Source organism: Taudactylus pleione, unplaced genomic scaffold, assembly GCF_031769625.1.
Source record: "Taudactylus pleione unplaced genomic scaffold, aTauple2 ptg000046l, whole genome shotgun sequence".
Classification (NCBI taxonomy): Eukaryota; Metazoa; Chordata; class Amphibia; order Anura; family Myobatrachidae; genus Taudactylus; species Taudactylus pleione.
The window spans coordinates 12746787-12763238 of record NW_028284448.1 but is presented as its reverse complement, the minus strand read 5'-3'; positions in this window follow the sequence as shown (position 1 = coordinate 12763238).

The window sequence follows — 16452 nt, the reverse complement described above, 5'->3', positions numbered from 1 at the left end:
CTTGAATATATGTTTGCCTGGCCTCTGTCTGTCTGTCTGTCTGTCCAAACGTTGTCTCTGCCACTTAGTTATGTTAGGCACTGGCTCATACATACACTGTATCTGTCATTTCCATTCAAGCGAAAATACTTCCTTTAAATTCTTTAAACCTTCTGTTATTGCTCAATTTGACCTTTATATTAATCTTTAATCTGCCTTCTAGATTTGAAGTCTCAGACAAACCCAATTTGCACAGACTTCTCCAAATTGTCCAGGAGTTAATGAATTTGCTATTCATTAAGGGGCTGGTGCAGAGCTGTTTACACCTGTTTGCGGAGTCTATCTTACATGTTTTCACAATGCTCCAGAACTCAACGTGTGCAAATACAGGCAATTCAGAATTGTATGCTTTTTATTCTCATCTCCACTTGTGACTGATGTGGGCTGTAACAGGACATGTTTCCAAGCTTATATTCTGCATCAAATCTAGTCTGTGGCAAATGCGCACTGATGAAGACAAGTAGGAAAGCAAGCATGCTGACATGGGGCAGGTGCACCACTAGATGCACACAACTCTATACACGCAACCAGCAGCGGCCCCTGCCCTCTTACCTGAGGGGGGCTGCTGCTGCTGCTAGTCTGGCCCTGGCCGGCTGGGTCCTGGCGCATGCGCAATGAATCTGGCAGGCGCCGGGACCAGCGCATTGTTTGCAGCCCCGAGAAGCCCTGTAGGGCTGCCCGAAAGGTAGAGTAGCGGCTAATCACAGCCCGGACTGGCAGTCCCAGGGGGAGGAGACACCTCCCCCTGGGGCTGCCTGTCCTGTGTGTGACTGGCAGGTGGCACTTCCAATGGGAAGCCACCTCCAGTCACAGTGTAGCCAGTGCAGTCAGCGACTTCACTGGCTCACTGAAGTGGCTGATTTTACTCTGGGGCTGCTGCCTCGCAACCCCTAGGTATAATCCGCCACTGCACGCAACTACGGGTGAATACATTTATTTATTTTCAGATAATGCGGAAGGACATATGCCCGGTTTCCTCTCAACTCTGCAGCAGCTTAAGTATTTACTTGGAGTAGACAAATATATATTAACTAGCGTTTGCCCGCAGCTTGACTCGCGTGGATGTCTGCTATTGCTCAGCGGAACTAATTTTACAAAGACAGTAGTGGCATCTAATTTTGTGATGTATATTTTATGTTGTAGACATTGATCATAAAATGTCTTTGTAAATAATATTCACAGTTTTTTCTTCAGGGATTAACACAAAAAGATGCTTGGGGCTACTAACTCGTGAGCAAGCCACGTAAAGCTGCCCATGGGAGAAGCAGCTGGTCCTGAGATCTACGCCTGCAGCCCTGAACGTTTGCCCTGCGACTTGTTGATCGTCGTAACGAAGCAGATGTTTACAGGAAACTACAGGCGCTTCTATTTAATAAACAAATTGTTGGGGGTAAGGGGTATACATGCATACATATATCACTGTTTGCGTTTGGGATGTACAATATAGGTATATATTGTATTTCTATATATTTATATACATATAGTCATTTTGGACTTGAGGAGCCTGTGCAAATTCCGCTAAAAAAATGTTTTGTCTCCATAGTTCATAAACAGTCCCAAAAATGATATTACCTCAGTTTCTTTCTAGGTGACTAAGCTGCACAATATTGAAAACGCAATCTAAATTCATCCCGTAGTTTTTGCGTGATGCCAGAACGAACAGACAGACAGAAATTCTGAAAAAAAAATGTTTGTCTCCATGTACAGACACAACCATTACAACTTTATTATAAGTATAGATTGGAGGGTGAGATTTAGTTTTTGGGGTGTGTACAGCTGAATCCTATGAATTAACATCCGCCATCATTCATTTGAGTGTCCTCCTGCAGTTTAAACACTGAAGTAGTGCTACCACCCCACAGTCAAAGGTCCTACTTCATGTCTTTTAGTCTATTGATAACAGTTCTGTCTAAAACCAAGTAGATTTATTCTGGCTGTTTATCCAAATATGAACTTCCAGAATATGAAGAAGGCTCCACGAGTTCAAAGTCTGAAAATGACAACTGTGATATCTCGTCATTAGGTGGATCTTGGTATGCTTCCTATTTTTATATTATCAGTACATCGTCACTACAGAATTCACATAAAACGACACTATGCTTGAAGGCACAATGACATGTAGGGTAATTGTACTATGGAATAATGGCATATGAGATGGGAAAAGACAAAGGCCGGAGGGCCCGGCTCATGAGAGCTTACAATATTCAGTAGATGTGAGAGGCAAAGACAGAAGGAGGTATAATTATAGAGCAGCATAGATGTTCAGCAAGCAAGCTGTTCTCAGTTTGGGAAGGATAAGGTGTGTGTGTGTGTAAGGTAGCGGAGACGGTAAAGAGATTAATTTTGAGGGAGCTTTTGACATTTTGAATATTGGGAAGAGTCTAGTCAGGTATGAAAAAAAAATCCTTAAGTAAGTACTGGTATGGGAGAAGTCTTCTATGTGGGATTAAGAGGCAGGTCTGAGAGGCCAGGATAGATTGTACATAGAGATGAGGTTGTCCATTATGTTGACCTGTTTTCTCTTATGCCTGTGGTCTCCCATTCTCTCCAGTGGTTTTTAGACATCTATGGGTAAATTTGGTAAAGTGAGAGTTTTAAAAGTGATGTTGCCCATAGCAACCAATCATATTCTAGCTATTATCTTCTGGAAGGTGCTAGTTAAATGTTAAGTAGAATCTGATTGGTTGCTATGGGCAACATCACTTTTAAAACTCAACTTCTAAAAACTCTCACTTTAGTAAATTTACCCTGTGATTTCCCCTCCATTTGTTTTGAGAAGTGAATAATTTAACTTCACATAGTTTTTATTGGCAGGTTTGTAAAGAAAATACAAATGATTCCAGTGATGCAAAAGCAGATATAGAGTAAACAATAAAAACAAATGGAACTGGGAGCGGGCAATATAAAACAAATTAAAGTGAAAAAAATAAAATAAACAAATTAAAAAAAGAAAACGGAATGTGGGGAGAATGTAATAGAAGATTCAATAGTAGAGATTGAATTAAGAAAAAAGAAAAGGGGGAGAGTAGGGCTAGTAGGGGTTCTACAAAAGAGAAAAGAATATGTGGGAGAAAGGGGTTGGCCAGTGATTATGGTCATACCAGACCAGGGAGAGAAACATTTTGAAGGTCATACCAAGGTTTCCACAATGCATGAAACCTATCCCCCATGCTGTTTTGGAGGCTAGTCATATATTCCATCTTAGATACGTACCAAATCCTGTTTAGTAATTCTTGATGAGAGGGAGGGGAAGGTTGCTTCCAAGCCCTAGCAATCTGTTATTTAGCTGCACAAGAGATATGGAGAAGTAGCTTGTTGTTTGGATAACTGGCAGACCGGGGCACACGAGCATCATGGCCGGGGAGAGGGGAAGATGCGCAAGCGTAGTCAAAGTTATGAGCAAGCTAACCATATCCCAGTATTGTGCTATCTGTGGGCAGGTCCATCAAATGTGAAAAAAGGTACCAACCTGGCCACATTGGCGAGAGCATACTCTTGAGACATTAGGAAATATTTAATGCAGATGTTCAAGAACAAGATGCCAACGGGTATACACCTTGTACGAGTTTTCTTTAATGGAAACGCTAAATGAGCATTTTGCAATGTTAGACCGAACTGCTTCCCAAGTGTCCTCACCCAAAGAAGATCCGAAGTCAACTTCCCAAGAAAGTTCATGAGGGGCCAAGGGCGGAGAAACTGGGAGTTAAAATAGAGTGGTACAATTGGGAAATAGTGCCTCTATCCAAGAGGAGGTAGATGCATAAACTTTCCATTGGGGCAACATCCCTAGGGGAAGCCGAGGAAGGAAGAGAAAAGTCGACAAAGCTCAGAATTTGGAGATATTGGAAAAAGCAGGAGCTAGGTATGGAATGCCTTTCCTGGATTTCTGCTAAGGATTGAGGAGCAAATTTTCCAGAAACATGCCGGAATGAGTAATGCCAGCTGCAGGCCAAACATGAGCCATGCGAGGGGTTTGGCCCGGAGAGAAAAATAGATGGTACCATAAGGTTGTTTGGGGAGAAGAAAATGTACAAAGATCAAATTTTGTGGTAAGAGAGTCCCAGACAGATAGAGTCAGAGCGATCGAAGGGACCGATATTAGGAAGATCTATGCTTACGAAGAAGCCATGGCTGATATGAAATTGAGTCCACCCTACTCAACCCTCCCTCTAGGTCCACCCACCGTTTGGTACCCCTTGGGGAGTGCCACGCCACCAATTGACTAAGACGGGTGGCCTGATAGTATTTGGAGATGGACGGCAGGCCCAGACCTCCATATGGGGACCTCCTAATGGGGATTTCCCTGCGGAAACGCGGCTTCCGAGAATTCCAAATAAACCTGCCAAAGGAGGATTGTAGTGAAGCTAGCACACGAGCAGGGACCCCAACAGGAAGGGTTTGGAAAAGGTATATCAGTTTAGGGAGGATGTTCATCTTAATTGCATTAATGCGGCCTGTCCAGGAAATAAAATATTTGCGCCATCTGGAAATATCCTGTTCAATAGACTTAACGAGGGGAGGGAAATTGGCTTTGTAGAGGCTGTCGTAGGACTTGGTAAGGTGGATACCAAGATATTCAAAGAAACATTCCTACAGGTGAAGGGGAAGTTTAATTGTAATACATCAATAGTCGACTTTGGGATGTGAAAGGGCAGCACTTCAGATTTGATTTTATAACCGGAAAGATTTCCATAAGTGGAAAGTTCGCGGAAAAGGCTTGGAAGGGATATTAAGGGGTCGGACAAAGTGTGAGTACGTCATCTGCGAAGAGGGAAATTTTATACTGAGACTCCCCAACTGTGATACCAGTAATGTCAGAGTTAGTCCGGATCCAACAGACAAGGGGTTCGATGACTAGGGCTAAGATGAGTGTTGAAAGTGGACACCCTTGCCTGGTCCCGTTCAAAATACTGAAAGAGTCTAAGATAAGGCCACCCGCTAGAACAGACGTGGAGGGATTATGATAGATGGCCCAAATAGCTTGTAGAAATTTGCACTCAAAACCAAAGTGTTGAAGTGTGTTAAGCATAAATGGCCAGGAAATCCTGTCGAAGGCCTTTTCTGCGTCCAGGGCCAGGAGCAAAGATGGAAGTTTGATAACATTGATGTGGTGAATTAAATCCACTTGTGCGACTGGTGTTGTCCAGATCTTGGCGAGAGTGTACAAAGCCCACCTGGTCTTGATTAATAAGTGATGGGAGGATAGGATGCAACCGGATCACGAGAATCTTGGCGAAAAGGTTGAGGTCTGTGTTTAGTAAAGAAATTGGGTGATAGTTGGTGACCAGTTGAGGGTCTTTACCCGATTTTGGTAAGACTGTAAATCTTTGCCCTAGTAGTGTCGGGGTGGAAGAAGTTGCCTTCTAGAATTTGGTTAAAGGTTGCCAAAAGGTGAGGGATAAGAGATGCTTGAAAGGTCTTATAATAGGAAAAAGGCAGGCCATCAGGTCCTGGCAGTTTGGAAGGCTTCTGGGTTTTGAGAGCATTGGCGACTTCCTGCTCGGTGATAGGGAGACTCAGTGACATTGATGTCAAGAGATCAATCTTAGGGAGGGCACAAGAGAATAAATACTCTGTCGTGGGAGGTGAAGAGTCAGCTGGATGGGAGAAAATCTCAGTAGCATTATAAAGTTAGTTTTAGTAGTCTTTAAAGATAGAGTTCATTTTGGACAGATTATAGTGAAGAGAGCCCAAAGAGTCCTTGACCACCGGTATGGCTGAGGCGGATTTACAAGCCTTCAAACGGTTAGCCAGAAGGATGTCAGCTTTGTTGCTTTTCTCATAAAAACGTTGATTCAACCATCTTAAGGAGTTTTCAAACTTTTCAGATATGATTGCATTGAGGGCTGATTTTGCAGACATATATAAATAGCGCCTGTGTTGGAACGTTTGTGTAGGGATTCCGCTTATGGACCTGTTCCGTGAGAGTTTGCAGATGTTGTTTATGTTCTTAATTTCATGGCCCCAGAGAACTGCTTTATGAGCTTCCCATACTAGTGGGGAACAGCCAGAAATCGGAACATTTAAAGAGAAATAATCTTTCAAAATCGTGTTCATCTTAGATTGGAATTGGGGGAGTTTCAGCAGGGTCTCATTAAGATGCCAGGAAAGTCGGGAAACTGGGGTGTCGAGGACATTGAAAGAGGCAGTCATTATGGAGTGGTCTGACCAGGTATTAGGTAGAATAGAGGAATCAGTACGGTGTGTAGAGACTGGGAGGGGTCCACAAAAAGTAGATCAATCTTAGAGTAAGGGGTAAATTTACTAAAGTAAGAGTTTTTAGAAGTGGAGATGTTGCCCATAGCAACCAATCAGAAACATTTAACTAGCACTTTCTAGAAGATAACAGCTAGAATCTGATTGGTTGCTATGAGCAACATCTCCACTTCTGCAAACTCACACTTTAGTAAATTTATCCCTAAGAATGGTGGGGAGATGACTAGAATGTGTAGTCTCTAGAAGAGGGATTTAGAGCCCACCAAATATCAACAAGAGCAGCTTTTTTATGAGTGGAAAGTGAACGGGAAAGTGGGCAGTTACTGGGAGGGGGCTGGGAGGCTGTTCGGTCGATGGCTGGATCCATAACACAACTAAAGTCTCCCCCTAAGAATACATAGCCTACAGAGTAAGTTGAAGAAGGATTTTAAAAAGCTTTGCTGGCCAGCATTAGGGGCATATGCTGTGGCAATGGTGACGTCAAGGTGACCCAGCCTGCCAGTCAATATGATGTAGCGGCCATCCAAATCAGTATACACAGAGTGCTGACGAGGGAGGCACGGGTTATCAAAAGTAAACAGAAAAAAAAATAGTGAAGGGAATGAGAGGAGAAGTAGGTAAGAGCAGAGGCGTCCCCTGGTGTGGCGGGGTAAGAGATATTCAAGAGCGAAAGGGCTGATAGACGATAACAGAACAGATCACAGAAAAAGGACAGCCAAGAAGAGCATCACAGAACAATGAGGAAAGAGCAAACAACCAATGTTACATTGTAAAATGTTGTTAAATATAAAACATATAATACATAGTGAAATGTTATCAAATGTACTAATGAACCAATTCATAAGGAATTACCCTAGAATTAGTCAAGTATTGTTTCTACCATTAATCCTTTAGACACAATGATAAATTCTTTTCCTCTCCCAGACTTTCCTTTTAATCATGTATTGATCATCAGGTGTACCATGACATATACATACATGTGGGAAACAGAAAAAAAATAGAAAGCCAATAGTGCAGATACCTTCAAAATAAAAGGTATAATTTTAATAAAAAATTGCACTCACAAACAAAGACTTTTTACAAGCATATAAAATCATTGATGTTTTCTATGAGGAGTCACCAGTATACTAATCAAACCAGATGGTAAGTGCATGGAACAGGTAGGGCTCCGGATCACCCTTGTTCTGTGCAGGATCGATGTAGACCAAACAGGTATCCTCTCACAGTCCAAAATCTTTTCAAATGCCACACCGCGTAACGCGTTTCGAATCCTTATTGATTCTTCTTCAGGAGCGTTGTGTCATATAGCTACAGAACATATATAAATACCCCCTCTGCTCATTTCCTTAGTAAAAACACTTGTGTATCCTCCAGTGCCACCCACGTGTATTGCCGCTTCTGAGGTCTGCATTCCACCGCTAGCGGGACACTTCCGCTTTCACTCTAAATATAAAACATGTAAACAATAAACAAGTGATATGTCCATAATAAATTGGAAACTACCATAAGGGTTGTTGATAAGATTATAGAAGTTGGAGCGGCTGAGGTGGACCTGGCCTACACACCCAAAAGAGCTGTAAACATGACAAAGGTGTGAGAGGAAGCATCTCAGGCATGAACAGGGGTACCGAACGCCCTCGCAGGGACCCCACTACACAACATAAACAGTGTACAAAATATGGCACATAATATGTATGTAAAAAGAGGTACAATACAAGTATGGTTAGCTAAAGAGCATTGAAAATATATCCTAACGATACATAATCAACATATATAGAAAAATACGAAGTAGAATATGCTGGCAAGAACTATAGAGCCATAATAAGATATATATATATATATATATATATATATATATATATATATACAATGTTGGTCCTCAAAAAAAATCCAAGGCCCACGCACGGCACTACTATAGAAAAAAACTCTGTTTATATCATATAAAGATATGAATAATACATGTTACAACTGATCCAGCATGTGAGCAACGTTGCAGGATCTCTCCAGACCCCGTCCTCAGGCTGCTGCAATAAGCGCAATATTCAACAAAAAAAGAACAGTGAATCATTTTTTTTTATTTTTTTTTTGTTGAATATTGCGCTTATTGCAGCAGCCTGAGGACGGGGTCTGGAGGGATCCTGCAACGTTGCTCACATGCTGGATCAGTTGTAACATGTATTATTCATATCTTTATATGATATAAACAGAGTTTTTTTCTATAGTAGTGCCGTGCGTGGACCTTGGATTTTTTTTGAGGACCAACATTGTATACATTACAGCAAGGGCACACTAGAAGTTGAATTGTAGCTTACGAGTGCCGGATTATTGAGACACTATATATATATATATAACTGCTCAACATGCTGTGTGTACGGGTGGTCAGCGCTTGCCCGTACACTTGCAGTAGAGGTCGCGGGGACCCACGGCCAGCGGGACCCATGGCCAGATAACAGATGATGGTTGTTCAATGTGTATGAACAACCATCATCTGCAGATACTGTATATCTGCAGATCACTCGATCTGCAGATACTGTATATCATTTAGGTGTGTACCCAGCTTAAAGGTGCCCACAGACTAGTCGATCATCTGCACGATTTGAATGATTCGTTTAAATTTGTGCAAACCGTTCATTCTCCATGAACAATAATGATCCAGATGCGCGGCCATGGTGGTCGTAAATCGTATCTTTAGATCTTAACTACTGTAGGGAACATCTGGCAATCTTGTTAGCGATTTGGTGCAGATCGTTCGTGTTTTTACACCTCTGATCGATCGAACGATATAACGTTCAATCTGCATCTTTTGAGTGGCATTTCTGGACACTCCCATCCTCCATTTTGTGCAGCATCACAAGGGCATTTGGAGAGGAAGCATAGAGCAGCTCTGGGACCGATCAGACAATTTGCAGGCCCGATTCTTCATTGTTTTGGTATGTGTGTACTGCTGGCCACCAATGTTTGCATACAAATGTTGTTTTTTCCCTGAACAGAAATGTTTGGACACAAAAATGTATATTCCCCTGAACAGCAATGTACATATAGACTGTACATCCCTGTTGCGCATCGTCAGTGACAATGAGGGTACACACTAGACGATGTTGCCGTTCACTTGTGATCACCAGGCAACCTACCTCAATGGTAATCCTTGTTGGGTTTCCATATTCATCCTAAGCGTAGTAAGTATTTGAATCGATACAGTGAAAATTTTAAAAGAAAACATTTTCATTTGAACTGCAGATTTATTTGACAAAACCTACACGTAGGGGTAAATTTACTAAGCTTCAAGTTTGGTCGAGTTTATCTTTTTGTAAACTCGATTTGCATCGCCGAATCTCGGGTGATTTTCACATTTGTAAACTCGCAAATTTAGTAAAAAGTGAGTTTAGTTGAAAGTGAGTTTTGCAATGGTGATGCAGATCGAGATATCTCCCCTGAGTTGCATGTTTAGATGAGATTACTCACCCGAGATTGCAGTGTTTTCTTTCTGCAAAACTCTCCCGAGCTAGCAGCCTGCACAGATCAGTGAGATATGTGAAGGCTGCTTGTGTGTTGTACCTGTTAAAGAAGGGTCGAATCGTAAAAAAAATTACGTAGAGACCCCCCCCCAAAAGCATAACAAGCTCCGGACTGCTCAGCCAGTCCTAGTTCCAAAAATTACGGGGAACAAAACGAGTAGGGTTCCCCCATATTATAGGAATCAGCACCTGGCTGCAGGGCCAGTGCTGGTTTTAAATATAGGGGGGAAAAAATTGCGTAGGGGTCCCCCTATATTTAAAACCAGTACCGGACGCAAACCGACCGGGGTATAATGCCACAGCCAGGAGACCATGGCCAAAGCCTTCTCACCCCAAGCTGCTCAGGCCAAGCTGGGGATCTCAGGGGAGGTGGTGACCCCCAAAAGAAGGGGTCCCCCATCTCCCGAAACCCTAGGCTTGGTCTGAAACCTGGGGCTCTAAAACTTAATTACATACACCTAACCAACTTACCTGTACCAGCTGGTCTGTCCACTTCTCCCATGTAGATTCCGCGGATGTACCTGGAAAAAAGATCTCATACTTACCTCCATCCTGGCATGTCAGTGGCATAACTAGGGAGGGTTGAGCGGGGCTCATGCCCTGGGTGATGTGGCAAGCCCTGCAGAAGGGGGCACCACTGGCCAGGGCATCGTACCAGTATGCCTGCCACCCCCCTCCCTGCCACCATTGTGTCCTGAGTTCGTTTGCCCTTCTTTAATGAGCAGGCAAGTGTGCCTGCTAGCCTGCTGCTGGCTGGGCTGCCTGTATGGGGAGCTGCAGTGGAAGCGCTCAGCCCTTCCCAGGCAGTTTTCCTACCAAGCTCTATTGTCCTGACCTTTACTAGAGTTGCCATCTGTGCCGGGTGAGGAATGATACTTCCCTCCCTGGCGCTCTCTGTCTCTGCTCACCGCATGTGGGTGATTGCTGTCGTGGGGGGGCGGGGGGGTTAGAAAGCTAAACTGCAGTGGGGGGGGATTGGATGGCTAAGCTGCCATGAGAGGGGGTTTGGGGTGTTCATTTTTCATGTGTGGTGCCGGGGGATGGGGGGGGGCTTCTGGCTGCATTTGTGTGAGATAAGTGTGTGTGTCTGTATAGGCTTTCAGTGTGTGTGTATATGTGTCCATGTGTCAGTGTATGTGCGGGTATATGTGTCAGTGTGTGTGTGTCAGTGTGTATGTGTACATGTGTCAGTGTGTGTGTGTATATGTGTCCTTGCGTCAGTGTATGTGCGGGTATATGTGTCAATGTGTGTGTATATGTGCCAGTGTGTGTGTGTCAGTGTATACGTGTATATGTGTTAGTATGTGTGTATATGTGTCAGTGTGTGTATGTGTAGGTGTCCGTGTGTCAGTGTATGTGCGGGTATATGTGTCAGTGTGTGTGTGTCAGTGTGTATGTGTATATGTGTCAGTGTGTGTGTGTATATGTGTCCGTGTGTCAGTGTATGTGCGGGTATATGTGTCAATGTGTGTGTGTATATGTGTCAGTGTGTGTGTGTGTGTCAGTGTATATGTGTATATGTGTCAGGATGTGTGTATATGTGTATGTGTGTGTGTAGGTATCCGTGTGCATGTGTATATGTGTCAGTGTGTGTATGTGTCAGTGTGTATGTATAAATCATTGTGTGTATCTATGTGTCAGTGTGTGTCTGTGTGTTGAGAAACAATGCGAGTGGGAGCGCGGGGGAGATGATGGTGTCACTGAGAGTTGACGCAGGGGGGGAGGTGTTGGTGTGCTGAAAGACGACGCAGGGGGGAGCTGATCAAGTGACAGAGATGACGCAGGTGGAGAGGTGATGGTGTGCTGAGAGAGGATGCAGGGGAGGTGATGGTGTGTTGAGAGACAACGTAGGGGGGAGGTGATGGTGTGTTGAGAGACAATGTAGGGGGAGGTGATGGTGTGCTGACAGTTGATGCAGGGGGGGAGGTGATGGTTTGCTGAGATGATGCAGAGAGGGTGTGGCTAAGAGATGAAACAGGGGGGAAAGTGATGGTGTGGCTGAGAGACGACATGGGTGGAGGTGATGGTGTGGTTGAAAGACGACGTGGGGGGAGGTTATGGTGTGGCTAAAAGATGACGCAGGGGGGAGGCAATGGTGTGGCTAAGAAGATGCAGGGAGGGAGATGATGGTGTGGCTAAGAGACGATTTAGTGAGATGATGGTGTGGCTGAGAGACGCAGGGGGAAGGAAGTTACACAGAGGCCACGAGTCTGGTTGAACCGCTGTCGTATGATGATGACCTTGTTAATATTCCTACACAAACAGGCATCTTCCGTGACCTAGATGAATATAGAATGCCTGCTGAAAACGGCGGCGTCCCAGGGAGGATGTATTTCTTCAGAGGTTCCACATTATGGGAAACCACCGTAGAGGTAAGGTGCATATGGAATGGAAAGGAATGTTCCCAGAGTGACAAGAAATGGGTGGTGTGTTCAGTAGCCATGCCCCTTCCGGTATTTGACCACGCACATTTTTTTCGCGCACGCCAAAGGCGCGCCAAATATTTTTGGTGTGTGGTGGTGGTGGTGGGGTGGGGGCGCCAATCATAAACTTGCCCTGGGCTTTGAAGACCCTAGGTGCACCACTGATCCACGTACTTGGCAAAATAAGAAAACGACTTATGCGAGCCATACGAACAGGTGCAATTATATGTTGTTTCACCTCGTGAAATGACAGATGACCGGGATCATCTGTTATTTCCCACGGCTGGTAGCCAATCAGCGACCGCTTTACATGTAGCTGCCGCTCATTGGGTGGTTACACGTGGGACCCAGCCAATGAGCGGCCGCTACATGTAAAGCGACCGCTGATTGGCTAGCGGCCCATGGGAAATAACATCTGTCATTTTGCGAGGTGAAAGTATTATGTCACAACATATACTTGCACCCGTTCGTATGGTTAGTGTAAGTAATTTTCTTATTTTGCCAAGTACGTGGATGCTACGGAGAGCGGTGCCAGGATGGAGGTGAGTATGGGATCTTTTTCCAGGTACATTCGGGGAAACTACATGGGAGAAGTGGACAGACCAGCTGCTACAGGTAAGTATGTGTGAGTGGGTTAGATGTATGTAATAAAGTTTTACTGGATACAGTGTGTGTGTACTGTGTTTTTTTAACTATTCATTTTACAGTGGGGGTACAGGTGCCGGCCGCCTACTGGCACTTGTAGTTCCACAAGTGTCAAAGGGCAGGCATGCTGGCACCTGTAGTTCCACTGTAAAATACAATAGTTTTCTACTATTTTACACATTATTACTCCTGTACCCACAGCCCAGGGGTGTGGTCAAAAGCCCCGGGCTTCAGACTAATCCTGGGGTTTCAGGAGAGGAGGGAACCCCTTATTGTGGGTGTCCCCACACTCCTGAGATCCCTGGCTTGGCCTGACCAGCTTGGGGTGAGCATGCTTTGGCCATGGAGACCCGGTAATAGGGTCTCCTGGCTGTGGCATTACACCCAGGTCGATTTGGATCCAGTGCTGGTATTAAATATAGGGGGACCCCTATGCATTTTTCCCCCCTATATTTAAAACGAGCACTGGCCCTGCAGCCAGGTGCTGGTTCCTAAATTACGGGGGAACCCTACTCATTTTATTTACCATCATTTTTGGAACCAGGACTGGCTGGTGGTTATGGCTTTTGGGGAGGGGGACCCTAAGTCATTTTTATTTAATGTGAACACTATAACTACATATGCAGAAACATACACAAATATCATGATCTGTGTATGTTTCTGGCAAACTCGCAGCTCAGGATGTGGAGTGTTTGAAACTTCAATTTCTCTGCGAGTTTGCTCTAATCTCACCCGAGATTGAAATCTCGAATCTTAGTAAATTTGCAAACTGCATCTTTTTCATGAAAAGTTCTTCCGAGTTTGTCCGATGGTGAGAAGATTTGAGTTTGCGATATCACCTGAGTTTTACGAGTGACATTAAAGAACTCTCTCCCAAACTCACCCGAGTTTGCCTTTGGTAAATTTGCCAGATGAAAAACATGCCTAAACTCACCCCAGATTGTCATCTCGACCAAATTTAGAATCCTGCTTTTTACTATTATGGAAAGGTAGATTATTGGTGAACCTAGAATCACAAAGAGAACCACAAAGTATTTATTTGTAGTGTTTATAAGATGAAAAGAAATGTTTGCTTTTGGTTCCCATTCTTGAAATTTCAATAAAAATATCCATTTATATTGGCCATTTGGTAAAATTTTTCTTAACGTGTTAGAATGAGTTAAAGCACTAATGGTACAGTATTCTCTGCAGGACTAATGTATAGTATTCTCTGCAAATACAAAGTGTTCTGCAAAATAAGAAAAGGTACAATTTGTGTGGGTACTGCATAATAAAATCAGTGATATTGATGTTGGAATGAGACGAGTGCTAGTGTCGGAAGATGTCCTCAGCACAAAGTGAGAAAGCCCTCAGAAGCGAAACAACAAATTATTGTATTTCATTTAGTTTGATTTATATTTGTACTTGTATTTCTGTTTGTTTTTTTTTATTACATTTAATATGTGAAATGCAACTTTCACGTTTATTAGTACCTGTCAGATGATAGTCGCTCTTGTGTATACAGTATAACTGTTTATTATATTATTATAGTTATATTGAGTAAAAATAGAGTAATGTGCTTGTTGTTTACAACAAACGGTATACTATTTATGGTGTTAATATAAATGTACACACTTGTATGCTGAACACAAAGTCTGGTGCAAATGCTCCTGCTTTACAGCTAGATACATCTTAAGATGTGTCTGACAAACTATATGCATCATGGCCGTAATTAGGGTGTTGCGGCCGGTGCGCCCGCACAGAGCGAACATGCTCTGTGGGCAGAACCGGTCGCCTCCACCTGTGATCACCCCTACACTACAGCGGCCGCCCGCTGCAATGTATAATTGTAACTGTGTACCCGGCTCCGGGCGCACCACTACTATTATACATAACAGCGGGCAGCGCAGCAGCTGCCCGCCCGCCCACCCCCTGAGCTCAGCCCCTTCCCTCATCTTCTATAGTGGCTTCAAGGACTGGGAGAGACCTCATGATGTGACGTATTTCCCAGTCCACTCCAGTCCTAGAGTGCCCAGTGCCGAGGAGCTGTTCCTTCAGGATAGTGTCTAAATCCCCTTCATGGAGAGGACCCTGACATCATCAGCCACTGTCCAGCGTCATTCCCTACCATCCAAGTGGGCATAGAGAGGGAATATAACTATGTGGCAAGCGTAACGAGTCACCGAGCCCGAAGCGTGGCGAGCGGACAACTTTCTTGTTTAAGTGGGGACAACTTACGTGTTTAGCTGGCCTTCATGGGCATGAACTGCACTTCTGCCTTCACTCACGTCACTTCCAGGTCCCTAGCAAGAAGGGGAAATAAGCTCTACCATTCCTTCAGCGCTGGGCTGCAGCACAGCCTGAGCCCAGTCAGTGCAGATAGAGGAGGAGGCACAGGCGTGGAGAGAGAATACTGCTTTCCCCAGCTCCCACAGTGATGCAGGTAAGTGCTTAGAGACCGGGGGTGGGGGCTATGTACTGTTGACATAATGTGTAAGGGAGAGAGGGGAGGGGTACTGTGTGGTATAATGGGGGAGGAGGGGTTGCGCTGTGTGACATAATGTGTAATGGGGGAGAGGGGGTTGTACTGTGTGGCATAATGTGTAATGGGGAGGGGGGCTATACTGTGTGGCATAATGTGTAATGGGGAGAGGGGGTTGTACTGTGTGGTATAATGTGTAGTGGGGGGAGAAGGGGGTTGTACTGTGTGGCATAAAGTGTAGTGAGGGCGGGGGGGTTGTACTGTGTGGCATAATGTGTAATAAGGAGAGAGGGGGGTTGTACTGTTTGGCATAATGTGTAAGGGGGGGAGTTGTAGTATGTGGCATAATGCGTAATGGGGGAGGGGAGAGTTGTACTGTGAGCATAATGTGTAATGGGGAGGGGGGAATGTATACTGTGTGGTTTAATGTGTAATGGAGGAATTTGTACTGTGGTCATAATGTGTAATGGGGGATTTTGTACTGTGGGTATAATATGTAATGAGCATTACTACTGTGTGGCGTTTTTTAGCGTAATGTATATAAGGTACACTACCACTGGTATGTAATGTAAATAAGGGGCACTACTGTGTGGTATAATTGGGAGTAATATAGTGTGGCCATGCCCTTTCCCTATGAGACCATTCCCTTTTTTGGGGGGGAAGAGGCACCAAATCTCTTTCTGGCACAGGGCACCAAAATGTCTAGTTACGGCTTTGATATACATGTACAAATGTACGGTACATAATGCAGCCGTGACTGAGCTGCCAAGCAAGGAGAAGTGTATCCAGTGGCGGGCTGGGCCGGGGAGCAGGGTGCCATGTGCCTCCCGGGCCGCAGCGTCATGCAGGCCGCTGGCAGTCTGTGTCTCTGTGACACAGACTGCACCGCGTGTGTAGCGCTGACCGGACGGAGTTAGGTCAGCGCTACACAGCACAAACACACAGCAGCTGGAGCCGGACGCTGTGTGTTTGCTGTAATCAGCAGCCGCTGAGAGTCTATCAGACTCACATCGGCTGCTGCTGCTCCCACTGCGGGAGCCATCTTCTGGCTCCCGCAGTGGGTAATGGGAGAGACGTCGTCATGGGGCACTACCAGGGGGGGATTACTACTGGGGGCACTACAAGGGGGGGACTACTACTACTGGGGACACTA